At 33.9% G+C, this 19732-nt stretch overlaps 1 non-coding gene across 1 annotated transcript; it reads left to right on the forward strand.

The window, feature by feature from the left end:
• Positions 1–15015: 15015 nt before the first annotated feature.
• LOC128294681 (small nucleolar RNA R71) lies at positions 15016–15122 on the forward strand. Its single transcript, XR_008284988.1, has one exon. It is a non-coding gene; the product is annotated as a small nucleolar RNA R71 (small nucleolar RNA).
• Positions 15123–19732: the final 4610 nt, after the last annotated feature.

Below are 19732 nucleotides of genomic sequence, written 5' to 3' on the forward strand. Positions count from 1 at the left end.
ATCAGTGAACCTTGAGAATTCAATCTATTACTTTTAATAGTTCAATCATTTGTTTTTTTATTTTTATTACTAAGATCTTGTTAATCACTTTCGATGAAATGTATACAGTTTCAATGTTTATTCATTATCCATCGATTTTTCATATTTTTTAGTAACAACCAGTATTCAGTATCATTCAGACATTCAGTAGCAGTCCAATATTCAGTAACAATTAGTTTTTCAGTACTTTTATTTACAATTCATTTAAATAATAATATTATTCACTTTTCATTCAATATTCTGTACTATTTCATTTTAATAACAGTCAATATTCTTTGGTAACAACCAATTGATCTTTATTGTTTAGTACCAGTCAGTCAACAGTAATAATAGGTTAATCAGTAACAATCATTTATTCAAGATCGATCGTTTACTCGATATGATCAATTATTGATGAGATCGATCTTTAATACTTTTCATTACCCTATTAACATGACTTGGACCGGGCGGATACGGATCCAACCCACACACCGGGGATAGTACACAGTGTTTCATCGGCCAGAGCCGAATTACACTGTGTCAGTAACGGTAACAATAACAGTAATAGTAACAGTAGCGGTACACAAAATACCTCATCGGAACAAATCTGGAACAATAACAGTCAGGTACGGAGTACCTCTTTAGAACGAATCCGGAACAGTAACAGTAGTCGACATAAATAGTGTCTCATCGACACAAAGTCGGAATATCCCTGAACACTTCCAATCCTATGGCATGCCAACTATATCCGATTAGCCCGATACTGTTAATAGGGTTTTTAGTCTTCTTTTAAATAATAGTCATTTTTCCAATGTTTAAAATTAGTAAATATTTCAATTCATTTCTCAATAATCACATACTTATCACATGTTCAATCCAATATCAATAATCACATATAATTCATGAATTTTTATTCTATTCAATACCATAATAATAATTATTATTACCATTCATATTAAATAATAAATTCAACAAATAATTATTAGATTCGGTTTATAGAAATACAAACCGAAATTTCCGAGCTATCCCTTGTCGACTTTGTCTTTTCCTCGCTTAGCCGAGATTTTTTGGCACAATGCTAGCTACGAAAATTAATTAAATATTATCAATACACTACCATTCAATTTTCATTTGGAATATTTCAATTTTTATTCATCTTTTGCCTAAATTCCAATTTAGTCTCTAAACTGAAACTAACTTGTATTCTTCACATTTAACTCAATGTTTTCATTTAATTTTCACTTTAAACTAATTTCTGCCCTTTAATTTCACCATAGAACCATAATTTCAAAATTCTTTCAATTTATTCCCTACCATTCAAAACTTATGAATTACTTTACAATTCAATCCTTTAATCAATTCTAACTTGAATTTCTATCAATTTAGCCCTTAATTCATCTTTTTGTTCAACATGAACAATGTCTAATAATTAACTATCTTTCAAATATCAACTTAACTTAATCAAAACCTTGTTCCAAAGCTTCTAAAACATCAAAGTTAAGTAAAAAGGGCTAAATTGACTTCCCTATTAAACTTTCAAGCTTCAAACCTTAAACTTTCCCTTTTCTTCTTTCTTTTATCTTTTTCTTTCTTTCCTTCCCGTGCTCTCTATTTCGTTTGCTTTGTTTCTTCATTTCTATTCTTTTCTTTCTTTATTTCCTTTATATATATATATATATATATATATATATATATATATATACACACACACACACACATGTATTTATACTTAAATAATAAGTATTATTTATTTATTCATGTAACACCCCTAACCCGTATCCGTTGCTGGACTAGGGTTACAAGGCATTACAGTATAAAAACATAATTCCGAACTTTCACAAATTTAAACATAGTGTATTATCATGAATCATTTATTCATTAGCAAATATATATTTACATACACAAATGCTTTCTTTATATATATATCCAAACCATCATTCGAATTCACAAACATATACATATATATGTGTACACATAATTATCATTTTTGCAAAAAGGCATATAATTTCCATGGTGAACTATTACATAAATTCACTATTCAAATGGTCATTTATCAATGTTTCATTTACAAGCCTTATTAAACAAAACAATCTTAATAATTAATCATTATTTAACCTCATAACCAAATATAAAACTCATACATTTTCCATGCAAACCGAACTAAATTAACCTATGCATAATCGAACATATGCATGTCTCATACCATGCATTATTAAATTTACATTAATCATGCTTAACCTTATAATCAAAATAAAATAAACTTTTACCAAATATATTATTATACAAAATACTATTCATTTGGTAAATTTTCTTTTGATTAACTGAATAAACAAATCCTTATCGTCATATTCCTTTCAACTTTATTACATCACAAACAAATATACATTCGCTTTACGAAATCATGTATAAACCTCTTATAAGTTACATATTCTAAACTCATCATTTAAATATATTTTATCCAAACCAAAAACCTAAATCAAACAAATAATTATATCATGAAATTTATATATATATAATCATTACATCAACCCACTCTCAAATCTAACATCAATAAATCATTTTCAATCATACCATATATATATCATATTTCATTCACATATAATATATAACATATCAACTAAAAGTAAGCTAAAACCATATCCAAGTATGAACGAATCTATCATGGAAATTAAGCCATTTTAGCATGGCTAAAGTTACACATATTCAAGGTTGATCAAAATACGAATTAGCCTATACATGCCAAAAGTTTGAAGATAAACTTTTAAAATACCGAAAGTTGACGATAGTGTGGATGACTTCGATCACGATCCCTGAGCTCGTAACTTACAACCAAAATCTATAAAACAGAGTAACAAAAACACACAGGGTAAGCTAACTTAGCTTAGTAAGCCTTAAGCAAATTAAGCAACTCAATGAAAAATCAAAACATTCAAACTAACCAAATTATATTCGTAATATTATACTTCATCTTAATAAATTCCCTTGGTCGGATGTTCACAATCAATTATATAATACCAGATAAATATTTCATATAAGCTGGATATACAAAATCAAATATTTCATCACATAGTCACTTACATATATGTTCAAATACACAAGATTCATTATATCTTCACATGTGGCCGAATATATGAGTTAAATAAAACATTACATATAACCTATAGTTCAAATTCAATAAAACATCACTTATGGCCGAATATGCACATATAAGATAACTTCACATATAACCGAATATTCAAGTTCAATATAAGCTCACATGTACTGACCTTTTTGGCTGAACATATACAATGCAATTTAGCTCAATTTCACTTGCTCAATATCCACAATAACTTGAATTCTCATCATCATAAACTTGAAAACAAATCACCAGTATAAACCTGCTAGGCATAAGCCTGAATCACACACTGGCACAAGGCCTGCTAAACTCAAAGTCTGATATTTATTCACCGGCACTAGGCCTGTTAGGCATAAAACCCGATCAAAGTCACCAGCACAAGGCTTGCTAGGCTCAAGGCCCAAATATCACAAATACAAAAATCATTCCACAAAATTTCACAAATACCAAATCGTATAATATTCCATGTAACACATACACATTTTCAGAGGCTTCGATATCATTCAAATACAACTTAATTACATTAATTCATTTACATATATCATTCAGCTATCAACTAATACATTATAAAATTTGAATCATCATAGTAAATCATTTTATGTTCAAAATAAACCATGTTTAATTGCTTAAATACTTACCTTGGATATCGACGGACGTTACGAATCGACTATTCACCTATTTTTGTTTTTCCCTGATCCAAGTCCGATTTCCTTTGTTCTAGATCTATATAATTTCAAATTAACCTCATTTAAACATAATTTCATTAAATTTAATCCAACAACACATAAATGGGTAAATTACCATTTTACCCCTGATATTTTATACTTTTACAAATTAGTCCTAATTGCATAAAACAAAAAATACACAAAATCTCACCACAACATAGTTGAGCAGAATTTTCTATATACTCATACTAATCCATTTATTTCATCTATTTCACATTTTAGTCCCTCAATTTATTATTTTTGCAATTTAGTCCTAATTACTCAAAATCTTCAAAATCTCAAATACAAAACATGTTAATCTAAAACATATTTTTAATATTTCATCTTCAAACATCACAAAACACAAATATTCATTAATGGCATAACTCAAAATATGCATCAAAATTAGAAATTTAAACATGGGTCGGATAGTACTCGAAGCAACGATTTCAAAAACGTAGAAATTATCAAAAATCGAGCTAATCACATTTGAGCTTAATAAGTTGCCGAACCCTTAAAGCTTTCTTTTCTTTCTTATTTTCTTTGGTTTCGGCAAAAACAAAGAACATGCATGGTTGTTTTTATTTTATGTTATAATATATACATATTATTACTTATAATATAACTTTAATCATTTTAATATTATTTCCACCCACTAACTAGTGACCGAATGTGTCCATGCCAATTTCAATGGCATAATTGCATTATAAATACCCCACATTAAAAGAACAAAGCAATTAGGCACTTTAACAATTAGCATGAAAAATTATATTTTATGTGATTAAGCCCTTTTATTTAATTAAGCACACAAACAATCAAATTTTCATACGAAACTTTCACACATGCTAATTCACATATAATAAACACAAAAATTAATATTTAAATATTTTTTAACTCAGATTTTTGGTCCCGAAACCACCGTTCCGATTAGGGTCTAAATCGGACTGTTACAATTCATGTGTATCTTATTAGTACATTTGTATCCATTTATAACGATACATTTGCCATAATTTAATATATTTATCACATAAAATCTTATAATATAATTATTTAATTAATAAATATCTTTTGTAAATAATAAATATCTATTAATACTCAAATACAAGTATTACAAGTGTATTATTTTTATTTATACCCTTGTATCAAATCATTACCATACATTTGTCCTTTAATTATTTACTTTATTTAATTATCATATAAAAATCTTATACTATTATTATTATCACCTTACACTTGTCATATTCTAATTTATTTTCCTAATATAATATCATAATTTTTAATAACCATAATAATTATAAAATACATAAAAATCTAAATGAATATCTCGATTTTTCTTAAGTTTGCCGCCTCATCTTATGCAAAATGGCTTAATTTCCATTTTGGTCTTTTCACTTTCTTTTAATCTATAATTAAACTTTCACACTTCATTTAATTTAATCCTTTTATCGATTATCCTTAATTTAAGCTAATTCATTTTATTAAACTTTAATTAACCACTTACTTAACTTCGTAAATATTTATTATAAATATTTACGAATCCATTTTTCAGAAACAAAGACCCGAAAATGTACTTTTTCGATAATTGTAAAATTCGGGTCATTACATAAGCTGTCAACACAACCATAATCAAGGTTTAAACATATCAAAACAATTATTTACTGTTCATAACAAAACTATCTACTTGAGTCATAGTCACTAAATTATTTATATCTTGAGCTACAAAACTCTAAACTAAGATCCTCTTGATTTTTATGAAACTAGACTCAAATACATTCCTACCATAAAATTTTCAGAATTTATGGTTTAGCCAATAAGTACAGTTCATTCTTCAAATTCATCCCTGTTCTGTTGTTAGACAGTTTCGACCTTTCTTCACTAAAAATTAATTATCTCTTAGTACGGGATTCAGATGATATTCTTGTTTGTTTCTCTTGAAAATAGACTCATTAAGAATTTAAACATATAAATTTGAATCCCCAAGTATTTTTATAGAATTTTTAATGATTTCCAAAGTTAGAATAGGGGAACCCGAAATCATTTTGACCTTGTCCCATAAAAATTCAAATATCTCATAAAATGAAAATTTTTTTCTTATATCGTTCCTTCTATGTAAAACTAGACTCAATAAAATTTAATTTCATATTTTATTCAACCTCTAATTCAATTTCCACAATTTTTGGTGATTTTTCAAATTTGAACTACTGCTGCTGTACAAAACTGTTTTAATGCTAATTTTACTCTTTCATGATTCCCTTATACTAACTTTCGTTAACATACCATTATAAATCACATCACAAAATGACATTAGTATAGGCATATGAGTAATTAATATGCTTGCAACCCATTAGCCAATATAAGCCAATTTATATGGCTACATACCAAATCAAATCCTTATTCATTACAAGCCAATACATTTGGCCATATCATAATGACACATACACAAAATGACTAAGTCCCTATACATGCCATAGACTTAACATACTTACATTCACTTATACCCCAAATGATAGCTTGATAGTATGATAGAATCTCTGATGATCTCCAACCCGAGCTAGCTGAATAAACATATAAGAGGTGGAAAATAAAGGGGGTAAGCTTCATAGCTTAGTAAGTTCACATGCAAATAGAGAGCAATTTAAACAAGCACAAATCATACATTTAACTTAATTAACATAAACTTGCACTTTATTATCAAATCACTTAAACTTATTATTCATATATATATATTCTTACCACAAGTTCATCATATCCCATGATGTTCCCATGAGTTCGATATACATACCTGTGCCCACTTGCACATAACAACTTACTTTCTCGTCTTTGACGTATTCATCAAGATTACCATTGAATTCCTTTAGAACTACCCATTGAACACTCAGAATACTATCAGATACATCGGAATCTCGCACCTAAGTGCCTCATATGTAGCCAATGTTACCTCATATCACATATCACATGTTACTTGCTTTCGAGCTACTCACGGGTCTGCTCACATAAGCTGTCAGGTATCCACAACACATGTCAGACTACCCAACCACCGGTAGAATATGCTAGACCAGTACCCAGACGCTAAAACATGTGTCATATACATCATGAACTCAAACCATAACTCAATGAGTTCAAATGCCACATATATCATGAACTCATACCTCAATTCAGTGAGTTCAGATCACATAGTTCCTAGTAGCATGTCACTTGTATCCTAAACTATTCCTAAGGTTCAAACGAGACTCTTCGATACCACATTTTCGTTGAGCTTGCTCGTAATATCGATTTCAATATCTATAGCACTAATCACATACTTATGGAATAATCAAGCATACTCATAATAGTAGTAAAGCATTAAAATTCATTTGATATCAAAGTAATAGAAATATGACATAACATCTCATATGAACTTACCATACATGCAATATTAAAGTATTTAAAGTATGGTACATGTTGCATTATTCGCAAATGAACTTACCTCGATACCAAAAATGATGAAAAAGACATAACCGTCAAATACGTATTTTTTCCTCGTTCTAGGTCCGAACCTCGTTTTCTTTGATTATGGAGCTTGAAAAGCTTGAACAAAACCCTAGCCATGGTGGTCTTCAAAATTTCAGCCAAGGGGTTGAAGATGGCCAAAATTTGGCTTTTATTTTGTTTATCTTATCATTTAATTACTAAATGACTGATCGTGTGATGTGATACGTCTAATAAGTTTTATAATTTATGAATGTTCGTTCTTGAAAACTACTATTATCACAACAAAGGCAAGCGCACCTTATCGAATAGTAGTATAACTTATGGCAAGACCGGGATGTCGAACCCAAAGGACCTAAAAGTACTAGTATTAACTTTCTTTTTATTATCTAGCCTGAAAATAAAGGGGATTGTTTTATCTAAACTAATTACTAAACTAATAATGCACAGGAAGTAAACTGGGGAAATAACTTTTTGGAAAACTGAATGATTTGGATAATAACTAAGGGAAAAATCCACCTAGACTTCACTTGTTATTAACTCTGAATCAGACGATTTATTCACTTGACTTGATCCGTAAAAATCCCTAATTTATATTATTATCTCTCTCGAGACTAACAACGTCTAACCCTAGGTTGATTAATTGAAATCTCTTTCTAATTAACTCCCTAGTGTTGCATTAACTCGATCTATGGATTCCCTTATTAGGTTTCACCCTAATCCGGCAAAATCTTGTCACCCTATCTCTAGGCGTGCAATCAACTCCTTTAATTATGTTAGATCTACTCTTAGACAGGGATTTTTGCTCCTTTGAATAGGCACATCAATACTTGAATCAATATCCTGGAATATTAAAACAAGAATTAAGAACTCATAATTAAGAACAAGTCAAATATTTATCATACAATTCGGATAATAATAACAAGATCCGTCTTAGGTTTCATTCCCCTTAGGTATTTAGGGGTTTTATTTCATATTTATGAAAGAAAACATCTCAAAAGAATAATGATAACAAAACATAAAGAAAATTCAAGAAGTCTTGAAGGGAATTGAAGGGAGATCTTCAGTCTTGAAGGTGAATCCGGCTTCTGAGATGGATCAATCAGCTTTCTTCGAGTAATTCCTTCCCTCTTACTCTGTGTGTTCATTTTTGGTACCTCCTAGGATGTTTACATAGGCTTTAGAATGCTTCTAAACCCTCAAGAGTGGCCTTTTTCGAATAGGACTAGACTTGGGCTCGACAGGGACATGCCCGTGTGATACGCCAGTGTGTGATTGCCTCAAACCGTGTTCGAGTCTGCTAAATAAACACGGGCGTGTGGTCTACCTGTGTAAGTCGTACTCGATTCTACTAAAAAGACATGGCCATGTGGTTTGCCTGTGTACGAAAGTCCAGCCCGTGTTGATTTCACATGTTGGTCCATTTTCTCTGTTTTCAGCCCGTTTCTCGCTCTTTTTACTCTTCTATGCTCTCCAAAGTATAAAACATGAAATTAAAGGATTAGGAGCATCGAATTCACCAATTCTAAGGATAATTTATCCAAAATTATGCTAGGCATGGGATAAAAATATGTATAAATTACGGTTTATCAAATACCCCCACACTTAAGTGTTTGCTTATCCTCAAGCAAAATCCTTAACTCACAATTAAAATAAATTCTTCTCAACTTCTAATTCTCATCAATAGTATTTCAAAATAATCCATAAGTACTCATACATTGAAAATTCAATTCGAAGAACATCAAAGTTTCAAACATTCCAAGTTGAGCATTTTATCATAAAAACCTAGGTGTCTCCCCTCATTTAAGTAATCACCTTTGATTCAAAATATCACAAAGTCTCACATTCTCACTAAAGATTCACTCAAATCACTCGAGGTGTTTAAAGATAAGAAATTTAGCACTCAACAATCAAAATGAAAAGTTATTACCATAGGCTTGCATGGAAATCAAATCTTCACCACTATATATTGAGATGATACATCAATCAAAAGGTCTTTAGAGGGTTGTGACGTGGTTTTGGTTAGGGGGTGTGGTTACAAGTTGAAAAAGAAGGTGAGAATCGAGATTGAATTGAAAAATTACCTAACTATAAAAATACTACAACTTGATAAATTACATTTCTAATTAGAAAATCCTAGAATTGAACTTTTCTTCATGGGACAAGGAATTTAAATACTTAAGCTCAAAAACAAAGAATTACTACTAATATGTATGTATGTTGTTGTGTTTTTTTTGTAGAACAAGTCAAATAACATAGAACTTTGCTAATTATTACAATGAAAAATAAAACATAGCTAAGCAATTAATTCAAATCAAATCTCGACAAAAAATAGGGATCAAATTAGGGGATTTCAACAATAATGGGTTATGGGTTAATATTGAGGGTAAATCAATGAATTTCTTGTTAGGCTCAAAGGGGTTCACTAAGGGTTAATTATGAGGGTAGGCTTTTATGGAGTAAGTGGGTTAAACCTAAATGCCTTTATCATTTCGACATATCAAATCAATGGTGTGGTCTTGACATGCATAATCAAGCAAGTTCTAGAATAACGATTCGATATTGACGCACTCAAAGCAACAATAAAAATGAGCATGAAAGAAATAATATATGCTCTAAGGGCTCAAGATCTCACAAAAATTATTGTTTTTTAATGTTATAACCTGTGAATTTCAACTCAAGATAATACCTAAACTTGGGGAATCAACCTAAAAATTTTTAATTTTCAAGAATCAACTTTTCATGTTTGATTCCTTAATTCCTTTAAAGTTTAAACAGTCAATGCATAAATGCCTATGTTTTAATTTAAGACATATCAATAAAAATCATAAATTAATCAAGATTCATTCTAATAGTGATATGAGTGATTCACATGAGAATAAGACAACATTCAGGGATTTTTCTGATAATGATATAAATAACCCCCCACACTTAAGATGTACATTGTACTCAATGTACAAAGATATATAATAGTGATATAAAGATAGTACCAGAAGAGAGAAGGAGAGAAATGGAACTTCCTGAATGTTGAATGGAGTCCTTGAATGGGAGGTATAGAGAATAATCGGCCCAGACAATGATAAGATTGGAGGAGGATACTCCAGTGGTGATAGAGGTTGGGTTCCACAACCACAAATGTCCAGCGAAGAGGTTATCGTGGTGGTCGGGTAGGACATGGCAGTCATGGAGAACCTTTTCCAGTGGAGTTTCAAGTTCTTAAGTGATGATGAGCTTTGGAGCTTTTTATAACTGTGATAAAATTAAGAATTCTTTAGGAAATATAGAGAAGCATAATTACTCGTAATGAAATAGCCGAAACTATAAATTGTTCAATAAAAATTATAAAACCTAAAAATGAAATACTATTAAAGGAAACTAAAATAAAAAGTACTTAAAGAAGATAAATAAAGATAAAAGTGAAAATAAAAATAAAAAATAAAAAGTCTTTAAACATAGTCATCACCGGATGGTTCGCGAGGTGGTGGTGGCGATGAGATGTGAAGGTGCTGACAAATCTGATGTAGAGTAGCATCAATGTGATCAAAGCACTGAAAGCACTACTGCTCAAATCGAGTAAGGCTCTCAGATATGTCAGAGTATGAAGCCGCCGTATGAATTGGATGAAGGATGGGTGGTGGCTGAGATGGTAGGTCCTCATGACGTGGAAGGACATCATCAGTAATATCCTCTGGGTCCTCCTCCTCAGCGGACTGGACCAGGCAGTACTGGGGTGGATCAACTCTACGTCGACGCTCGATCATCCTCATATGTAGCATACTCGAGATGCCCTGTGGGGACATCTGACTAATGAGGGTGAGGGAAGATGCCTGCGCCGCCGTGTTGAGGAGGCCGGAATACCGTGCCAGGCGAGTCACACAAGGCCAAGTGGATATGACCCCCTTCCTATGCCGCTCCGTCTGATGGTGAATGGTAAGGGCAATGAAATAAGCAAGGTCGAAGACGTGCCTATTTGCCATACTCCACAAAAAGTAGGTGTCGTGAGTGTTGACGACACCGGTGCTCTCTCGCCGCCCTGTCAGAGTGTGGGCCAAGATGGCGTGTAAGTACCTCAGGGATGGGGCGAGGGCCGATGCCTTAGAGCGGCTAGGGTCATAGGTGGCCAAAGCAGGAACGAGGGCCCTCCAGTAGTTGGAGGGAGACAAGTGGATGTGGCGATGGAGGGTGTCAAAACCATCGTCGTCCATGAACTCCTTCGTATAGAGCCCCAAAGCGACGTCGAACTCAAGTAAGCTCAACTGGCGGACTAAACCACTGAGACATAACTGGACCATTTTGCGATCATCGAACTCTATCATAACTACTTGAAGATCGAAGGTCGAGCAGAGTTCGAGTGTGAGCTCGAGGTACGTCGGCTTGATGATATAGAAAAAGAGCCCCCATGGGTCAGTCGTCAGAAGGGCTCAAATCGTATCAGCCAGTTGGATTTGTTCAAGTGCTGTCCAATCAATGCAGCGGCCCACACTTAAGGGTCGGGCCTGTAATATTTGAAAAAGTTCCTCCTGTGGTCCCGGTAAAAATTGGAGGAATGGGTGTCTGATCTCGGTAGTGGGACTCGAGGAGAATGTTGCTCCTTTTCATTTCTTTGAGGCGAGGACGGCAGTCTTTTTGCCTTTTGGGCTCGTCATCGTATCTGCAATGAAAAGACAAAGTTATGAAAATAATCCCCAAGAATAGCATGAAAAAAGTATACAAGCACATTAGAACTAGATGGACATACTTTATAAGGGTTACTGACTAAATAGAAATATCAAATCATTATTATCATTAGGAATACTAGAATAGTGTCAACTAAATACCTAGTGAATGTATATGAGAATATGGAATATGGCATGAAATTTATGGAAACACAAGAAAGAATGAAGGTATCACAATGGATTGACTAAAATGGAAAAGAATAACAAGCATAAGCATGACTATAGTGAGAACTATGAATATTAATCAAAAATCAGCCAAATAAATAAAGAAATAGCATAAAATTAGTGAAAGAAATGAAGGTAATAGGGAGAAAAGAATAGACAAACACAATAGTTCTTGGTGGATGGAGGATTTAATCGTCTGAGGAGAGCTGTCGGCCGGCCACGGGCGTGGGAGTGAGGGCATGTGAAGAGGTTGCGGCAGCTAGGGTAGGGTTTTTAGGGAAGGGGATGATGAATAGTAAGGGGTTTATATAGAAATTGGGGCACACGGCGGTGGGACATGCCCGTGTGCCCTAATTTTAGCCCGTGTATATCGTGATTTTCAAATTTGGGCGCGTCTAAAATTCAGCCCACGCCTGTGTTCTTTGGACGTGTTGATGCACACGGCTGTGTCACACGGCCGTGTTCTGCTTCGTTCGCTTCTCCCACTCCCGTGTATAGATGTCCACGCCTGTGTTATTTTGTCAGTCTTGACCACGGGTAGTGAGCACGGGCATGTCGCACGCCCGTGTTGTTTTCTCAGTTTCAACCATGGCTTCTAGACACGGGCGTGTCACACGCCTGTGTTGTTTTGACAGATTCGCCCACAGCCATGTCGCACGGTCTTGGCAACTTATCGACTCCCGTGTTAGGGAAAAATTTTGCCCTGTTTTCACACGGCCTAAGGCACGCTCGTGGGCCTGGCCGTGTGGTTCTGGAAAACCTGTGTTTAGTGTCTCAGTTAGTGAATTAAATGTTAAAAACTAAAATTTAAAGAAGTTAACATCGTTAATGCTAGGGTTGCCTCCGGAGAAGCGCTTATTTATAATCTAAGCTCGACTTACCTCTCTGTTACATGGTCATGGTGGTGCGAGGAGTTTACACTCCTCATCCCTGCTATTAATTTTATCAAAATAAGGTTTTAAACGAGTACTATTTACCTTGAACGTACCGAATTTGGGATGAATTACCTCGACTGTGCCGTATGGGAAATTGCTAAGTACCGTAAGAGGGATTTCTCCACTAGGTTCAGAGGTGGCAATCCGAGGGTCTGCTGCATCTAATAGTACTTTGTCTCCAACCTTAAGTTGATTTGGTGAAATTTTGAGCTCGTAATGGCATGGTTTCAGTTTATCGTGTGATCTCAGTTTCTGTGTCCGTGACTCATCTAGTTCTTCCACTTGTAGCCTTCGTTCTTTATAGATGGGTTCTTTGTTGTTATTTGAACAAGACTCATGTATGCTTTTCGAACGTATTTCTTGCAAGGAAGGTTGCACCACATGATCAGCATTAGTAGAATTTCGAGTTTTAAGAGTGATTGTTTCCTCACCCACACGAAGTGTGAGTTCACCTATACCAACATCAATTATAGTTCTAATAGTTGCTAAAAAGGGCCTTCCTAAAATTAAAGGCACGTCACTATCCTTTTCTATGTCTAGAACAACAAAATCAACTAGGAATATAAATTTGTCAATTTTAACGAGTACATCTTCAATAATACCCATAAGAAATCTGATTGTTTTGTCTACTAACTGAATGCTCATCCTAGTTTGTTTGGGTTTCCCAAGACCTAGTTGTTTAAACATTTTATAAGGCATGACATTGATACTAGCCCCAAAATCAGCCAAAGCATTATTAACATCTAAACTACCAATTACACAAGGAATCGTAAAACTCCCTGGATCTTTTAATCTGTTGGCCAGCTTATTCTGCAGTATGGCTGAGCAAACTGCATTTAACTTCACATGCGACGCCTCATCCAACTTTCGCTTATTTGTTAAAAGCTCCTTTAAGAATTTGGCTGGTTTGGCATCTGTGAAAGAGCTTCAATAAATAGTAAGTTGATATGTAATTTTTTTAATAATTTAAGGAATTTACCGAATTGTTCATCTGTGCGGTCTTTCCTCGTTGCATTAGGGTATGGCACACGAGGTTTGTACTCTTTACTTACCAGTGTTTGTTCACTGTGGTCTACCTCACCTTTTCCTTTACTTACCACAAATCCTTGCCTTGGTTTTGGTTCAAGTTCGACTAACCCTTCCTCATCTTGAATGGTAATTGTATTGAGTTGTTCCCTTGGGTTAGATTCAATGTTACTCGGCAGAGTACCTTATGGTCGTTCAGAAATCAATTTGGCGAGTTGGCCTATCTGAGTTTCGAGCCCTTGGATCGATGCTTGTTGATTCTTAAGTGCTGTTTTGGTATTTTGAAAGCGAGTTTCCGACACCGAGATAAACTTTGCTAGTATCTCCTCAAGGTTTGGCTTCTTTTCCTGTTGGTAAGGTGGTTCTTAAAAACCCGGAGGATGTTGTGGCCTTTGATTCCCTCGACCTCCCCATGAGAAATTTGGGTGGTTTCTCCAACCTACATTATAAGAGTTACTATATGGGTTACTTTGAGGTTTAGAATTATTGTTACCCATATATTGGACTTGTTCCTCCTCGATGCTAGGGTTGAAGGGTTGATATTTTGTGTATGCTCCTCTTCCATTTGAATCATACCTCATCACTGGATGTACCTGACTAGAACCACCCAAATCATCAATCTTTTTATTTAAGAGTTCTACCTGGTTAGATAGCATAGTAACTGCATCGAGGTTGAAAACACCGCTGCTTTCGTCGGCTTTGTTCTCATGACTTGCCACTGATAGTTGTTCAATGAAATCTCCTTTATAAATTTATAAGCCTCCTCAGGTGTCTTATTATTGATAGTCCCACCAGCAGTTATGTCAATCATCAGTCTAGTCGAAGGATTCATGCCATTGTGAAATGTTTGAACCTGCAACCATAAGGGCAGCCCATGGTGAGGGCACCTTCTCAAGAGGTCCTTGTATCTCTCCCATGCATAATAGAGTGTTTCTCGATCCATCTGTACAAAAGAAGAGATATCATTCCTTAATTTGGCCATTTTAGCCGGCAGAAAATATTTAAGTAAAAACTTTTCGGTTATTTGTTCCCAAGTAGTGAATGACCCTCGTGGTAACGAGTTCAACCACTGTTTAGCTTTGTTCCTCAACAAAAAGGGAAACAACCGAAGGTGAATGGCATCATCAGAAATGCCATTGATCTTAAAAGTGTCGCAAAACTCTAAGAAATTCGCCAAATAAGCATTTGGGTCCTCGTCCTGCAAACCATCAAACTGAACAAACTGTTGGATCATTTGAATTGTGTTAGGTTTCAGTTCAAAATTATTTGCAACAACAGCAGGCCTAACTATACGTGACTCAGTTCCTATTAAAGTAGGTTTAGCATAATCATTCATAGTGTATGGAGCAGGATCCTAATTTATTGGATCAGCAGCAATCGCAGGAGGTAGCGGATTTCCCTGATTTTCAGCCATCTCCTCGGTTGTGGTGTGAATGTTGTCCTCTTGCTCTTCCTCTGTGTATCTTAGGCTTCGCCTTATTTCTTTTCGGTTTCTACGTTCTGTGTGATCGATCTCACTATCAACAAGTAATGGTCCCAACGGGTTTCTTCTAGTCATGCACTATAAAAACCTGCTAGAAGCGAATAAACGAAAAATTAGAAAAGAAAATAAAATTTATAAAAATAAAATGGCTAAAGTAATAAAAATCGAGTATTCCTAATATCTTAGTTCCCCGGGAACGGCGCCAAAAACTTGATCGTGTGATGTGATACGTGCAGTAAGTTTTATAATTTATGAATGTCCATTCTTGAAAACTAACTATTATCATGACAAAGGCAAGCGCACCTTATCGAACAGTAGTATAGCTTATGACAAGACCGGGATGTCGAACCCAAAGGAACTAAAAGTACTAGTATTAAATTTCTTTTTATTATCTAGCCTGAAAATAAAGGGGAATGTTTTATCTAAACTAATTACTAAACTAAGAATGCATAGGAAGTAAATTGGGGAAATAACTTTTGGGAAAACTGAATGATTTGGACAATACCTAAGAGAAAAATCCACTTAGACTTCACTTGTTATTGACTCTGAATCAGACGATTTATTCACTTGACTTGATCTGTAGAAATCCCTAATTTATATTATTATCTCTCTCGAGACTAACAACGTCTAACCCTAGGTTGATTAATTGAAATCTTTTTCTAATTAACTCTCTAGTGTTGCATTAACTTGATCTATGGATTCCCTTATTAGGTTTCACCCTAATCCGGCAAAATCTTGTCACCCTATCTCTAGGCGTGCAATCAAATCCACTTAATTATGTTAGATCTACTCTTAGACAGGGACTTTTACTCCTCTGAATAAGCACATCAATACTTGAATCAATATCCTGGAATATTAAAGCAAGAATTCAGAACTCATAAATAAGAACAAGTTAAATATTTATCATACAATTCAGATAATAATAATAAGATTCATCTTAGGTTTCATTCCCCTTAGGTATTTAGGGGGTTTAGTTCATATTTATGAAATAAAACATCTCAAAAGAATAATTATAACAAAACATAAATAAAACCCAAGAACACTTGAAGGGAATTGAAGGGAGATCTTCAGTTTTGAAGGTGAATCCAGCTTCTGAGATGGATCAATCAGCTTTCTTCGAGTAATCCCTTGCCTCCTACTCCATGTGTTCATTTTTGATACCTTCTGGGGTGTTTATATAGGCTTTAGAATGCTTCTAAACCTTCAAGAGTGGCCTTTTTCGAATACGACTAGACTTGGGCTCGACAGGGACACGCTCGTGTGACACGCCCGTGTGCGATTGCTTCAAACCGTGTTCAACTTTGTTAAATAGACCCGGGCGTGTGGTCAACCCATGTAAATCATGCTCGATTCTACTAAAAGGACACGGCCGTGTGGTCTGCCCGTGTACGAAAGCCCAGGCCGTGTTGATTTCACATGTTGGTCCATTTTCTTCGTTTTCGGCCTGTTTCTCGCTCTTTATACTCTCCTATGCTCTCCTAAGTATAAAACATGAAATTAAAGGATTAGGAGCATCGAATTCACCAATTCTAAGGATAATTCATCCAAAATTATGCTAGGCATGGGAGAAAAATATGTATAAATTACGGTTTATCAATGCCCCTAACTTAAAATATTCTATTTCACCTATTTCATGTCCATTTTTGTCCAAAAAATCAACCAATGGTCTAATTACCATTTAAGGATCTCCAATTTAAAATTTCATAACAATTGAACAACTCTAGCATATAGAACTCAAGTTTTGCACTTTTTACAATTTAGTTCTTTTGACTAAATTGAGTGCCCGAACGTAGAAATTTTCGAACAAAGTTTTCACAAAATCATTCCATGCAATTGTAGACCATAAAAATATAATAAAAATAATTTTTTTTCTCGTCAGATTTGTGGTCATGAATTCACTATTTCGACTAGGCCCAAAATCGGGCTGTTACAAAAACTAATGTGAGAAATGGTGAGTAATTGAATTGATGCCTTTGAATGATGGATGAAGGCCTCCTTTTACAGCTATTTGAACCTATGCCAAAAAATAGAAAATTAAATCTCCCCTTGATGCCCATAATCATGTCATTCCTTACATGGTGGAGGAAGGAGTCTTCTTTGCTAAATTTAGCAAGAAAATTACATTGATTCCCTCTCCTGTGGTTGTCGTCCCTTGGTGTGAGGAAGAATGAGTCTTCCTTGTCAATTTTAGCAAGGAAGTTAGCTTTGTTCTCTCCTTGTGTGGCTAGACAACATGTGGTTAAATTGTACTGATTTTTTACTGCTATTTTTAATAGCTGATAGACGGTTGAATGTCTTTTCAAGGAAGATATTATGCTAATTTTCTTTTGGAAAATATTGGGTCAAATCTACTATTTGTTAAAGTTTGAATGAATGGTTAAAGACTACTAATTTTAGCAGTGAATTATGTCAACTTTTTTTTCTAGTAAAATTGAGTAAATGGATTTGGTTTTGGGCCTCCATAAAATTTATTCTAAATTATCATCAATTGAAGTTTATACGGTCGCATTATAAATCTTTCAACTTGTAACCGTCTAAGACCCAAATACAAAAAAAAAATCTTTCATCCTCCCTTAGTATAATTAATCTCAAAAAATAACAAAATAACATGCACTGAACATAAAATTCATAAACTTAGCACATGGAAATAATAAAATATCATGAATTTGAGCGTAAAACCACAAAAAGTGTTAGAATTAGCATAATTTACAGATAAAAAGTGCTGAAATATATATATTTTAAAGTTTACAAATGTATATAACTTGTAATGGAGTTAAAGGTAGTTTGAAATGGTATGAAATATTGCAAGTATATATATATGAACTTGGACAAATAAGTATGTAAATCTTTTATATGGCTTGCATTATATAAATAGCTTGTACGTGTTAGAGTATTGGCCTAATGTTAGAAAAGGCATTGGTTTGCATAATTTGATATTAATATGTTGCCAATATGAGATTATTATAATGGTTATATGTTTCGGAATTGGTTTGGAAAGTTGCAGGTTAAACAAAGAGAAATGGCCTAGGTTGGTTTGGAAAGTTGGGTTCAAGTTCGAGGTTCACTGTTCAAGATTCATATTCAGAGTAAAAAAAATTACCAAAATTGTGTATCAATGAGATGGAAAAAATTATTGAAATGTCATAAAATAATTGGAAAGGGGCCATAGATGATATGTTGGGAAGAGTTCATAAAACAATTTCTCATATATTTGAAATATGATATGGTTTGTAATATCCCGAAATAGGGCCTAGTTGGAACAGTGGTTTCGGGACCACAAATTCGACATCAAAATATTTATTTTATGATTATTATGAGGTTTAAAATGTGAGTATATATATGTGTTAAAGTTTCATGAAGAAGTTTTATGAATAAGTGCCCAATTGGAAATTTGGGACTAAATCGAATAAATTGCAAAACTTGGGTTCTAGAAGCAATTTGTATGAAATTACTTTAGATGATAATTTAGAAGGTCTTGAGGAGCAATTTGCCCAATTTCTAAGTTTTGGGACAAAAATGGGTTTGTATGGATGAAATTTTAAAGAAAGGGCTTAAGGGCATTTTCGTTATTTGGCATTTTAATGAAATAAAATGGGAAAAAAAGGTAAAAATCAGCCATTTTCTTCTCCATGACTGCTGAAAATTGAAGGGACACCATAGCTAGGGTTTTCAACATTTTCAAGCCCAATAGTAAGTGTTCCCAAGCCCTGTTTTTAATGTTATTCGTATTTTTAAAATCTCGGTATCTTATTCTCTCTATTTTTACCCATATTTCATGCTAGGATTCATGTTTAAAAATTTACCCATGCATGAGTTGTATTTTGATGGTTTATGGAGGAATATGAAAGTTGGGAAAGTGTTAAACATCTTTTTCTAGGTGTTTTTCATGAAAAAACCCTAAAAGGACCAATTTGCAAAAGGTGTAAAATATGTGGTAGAAATGAGAAATAATGGAAAATGTGGGCTTCCATAAGAGGGAAAACATTCTGCTAGGCTTGGGTAAGGTAGTAATTGCATGTATTTCATTATATGAGCCTAGGGACTAAATGTAACAATGTTAAAGGCTAGGGGCAAAATGGTCATTTGGACCGGGGGTGAAATTT

This window comes from Gossypium arboreum, chromosome 6 (assembly GCF_025698485.1).
Source record: "Gossypium arboreum isolate Shixiya-1 chromosome 6, ASM2569848v2, whole genome shotgun sequence".
Classification (NCBI taxonomy): Eukaryota; Viridiplantae; Streptophyta; class Magnoliopsida; order Malvales; family Malvaceae; genus Gossypium; species Gossypium arboreum.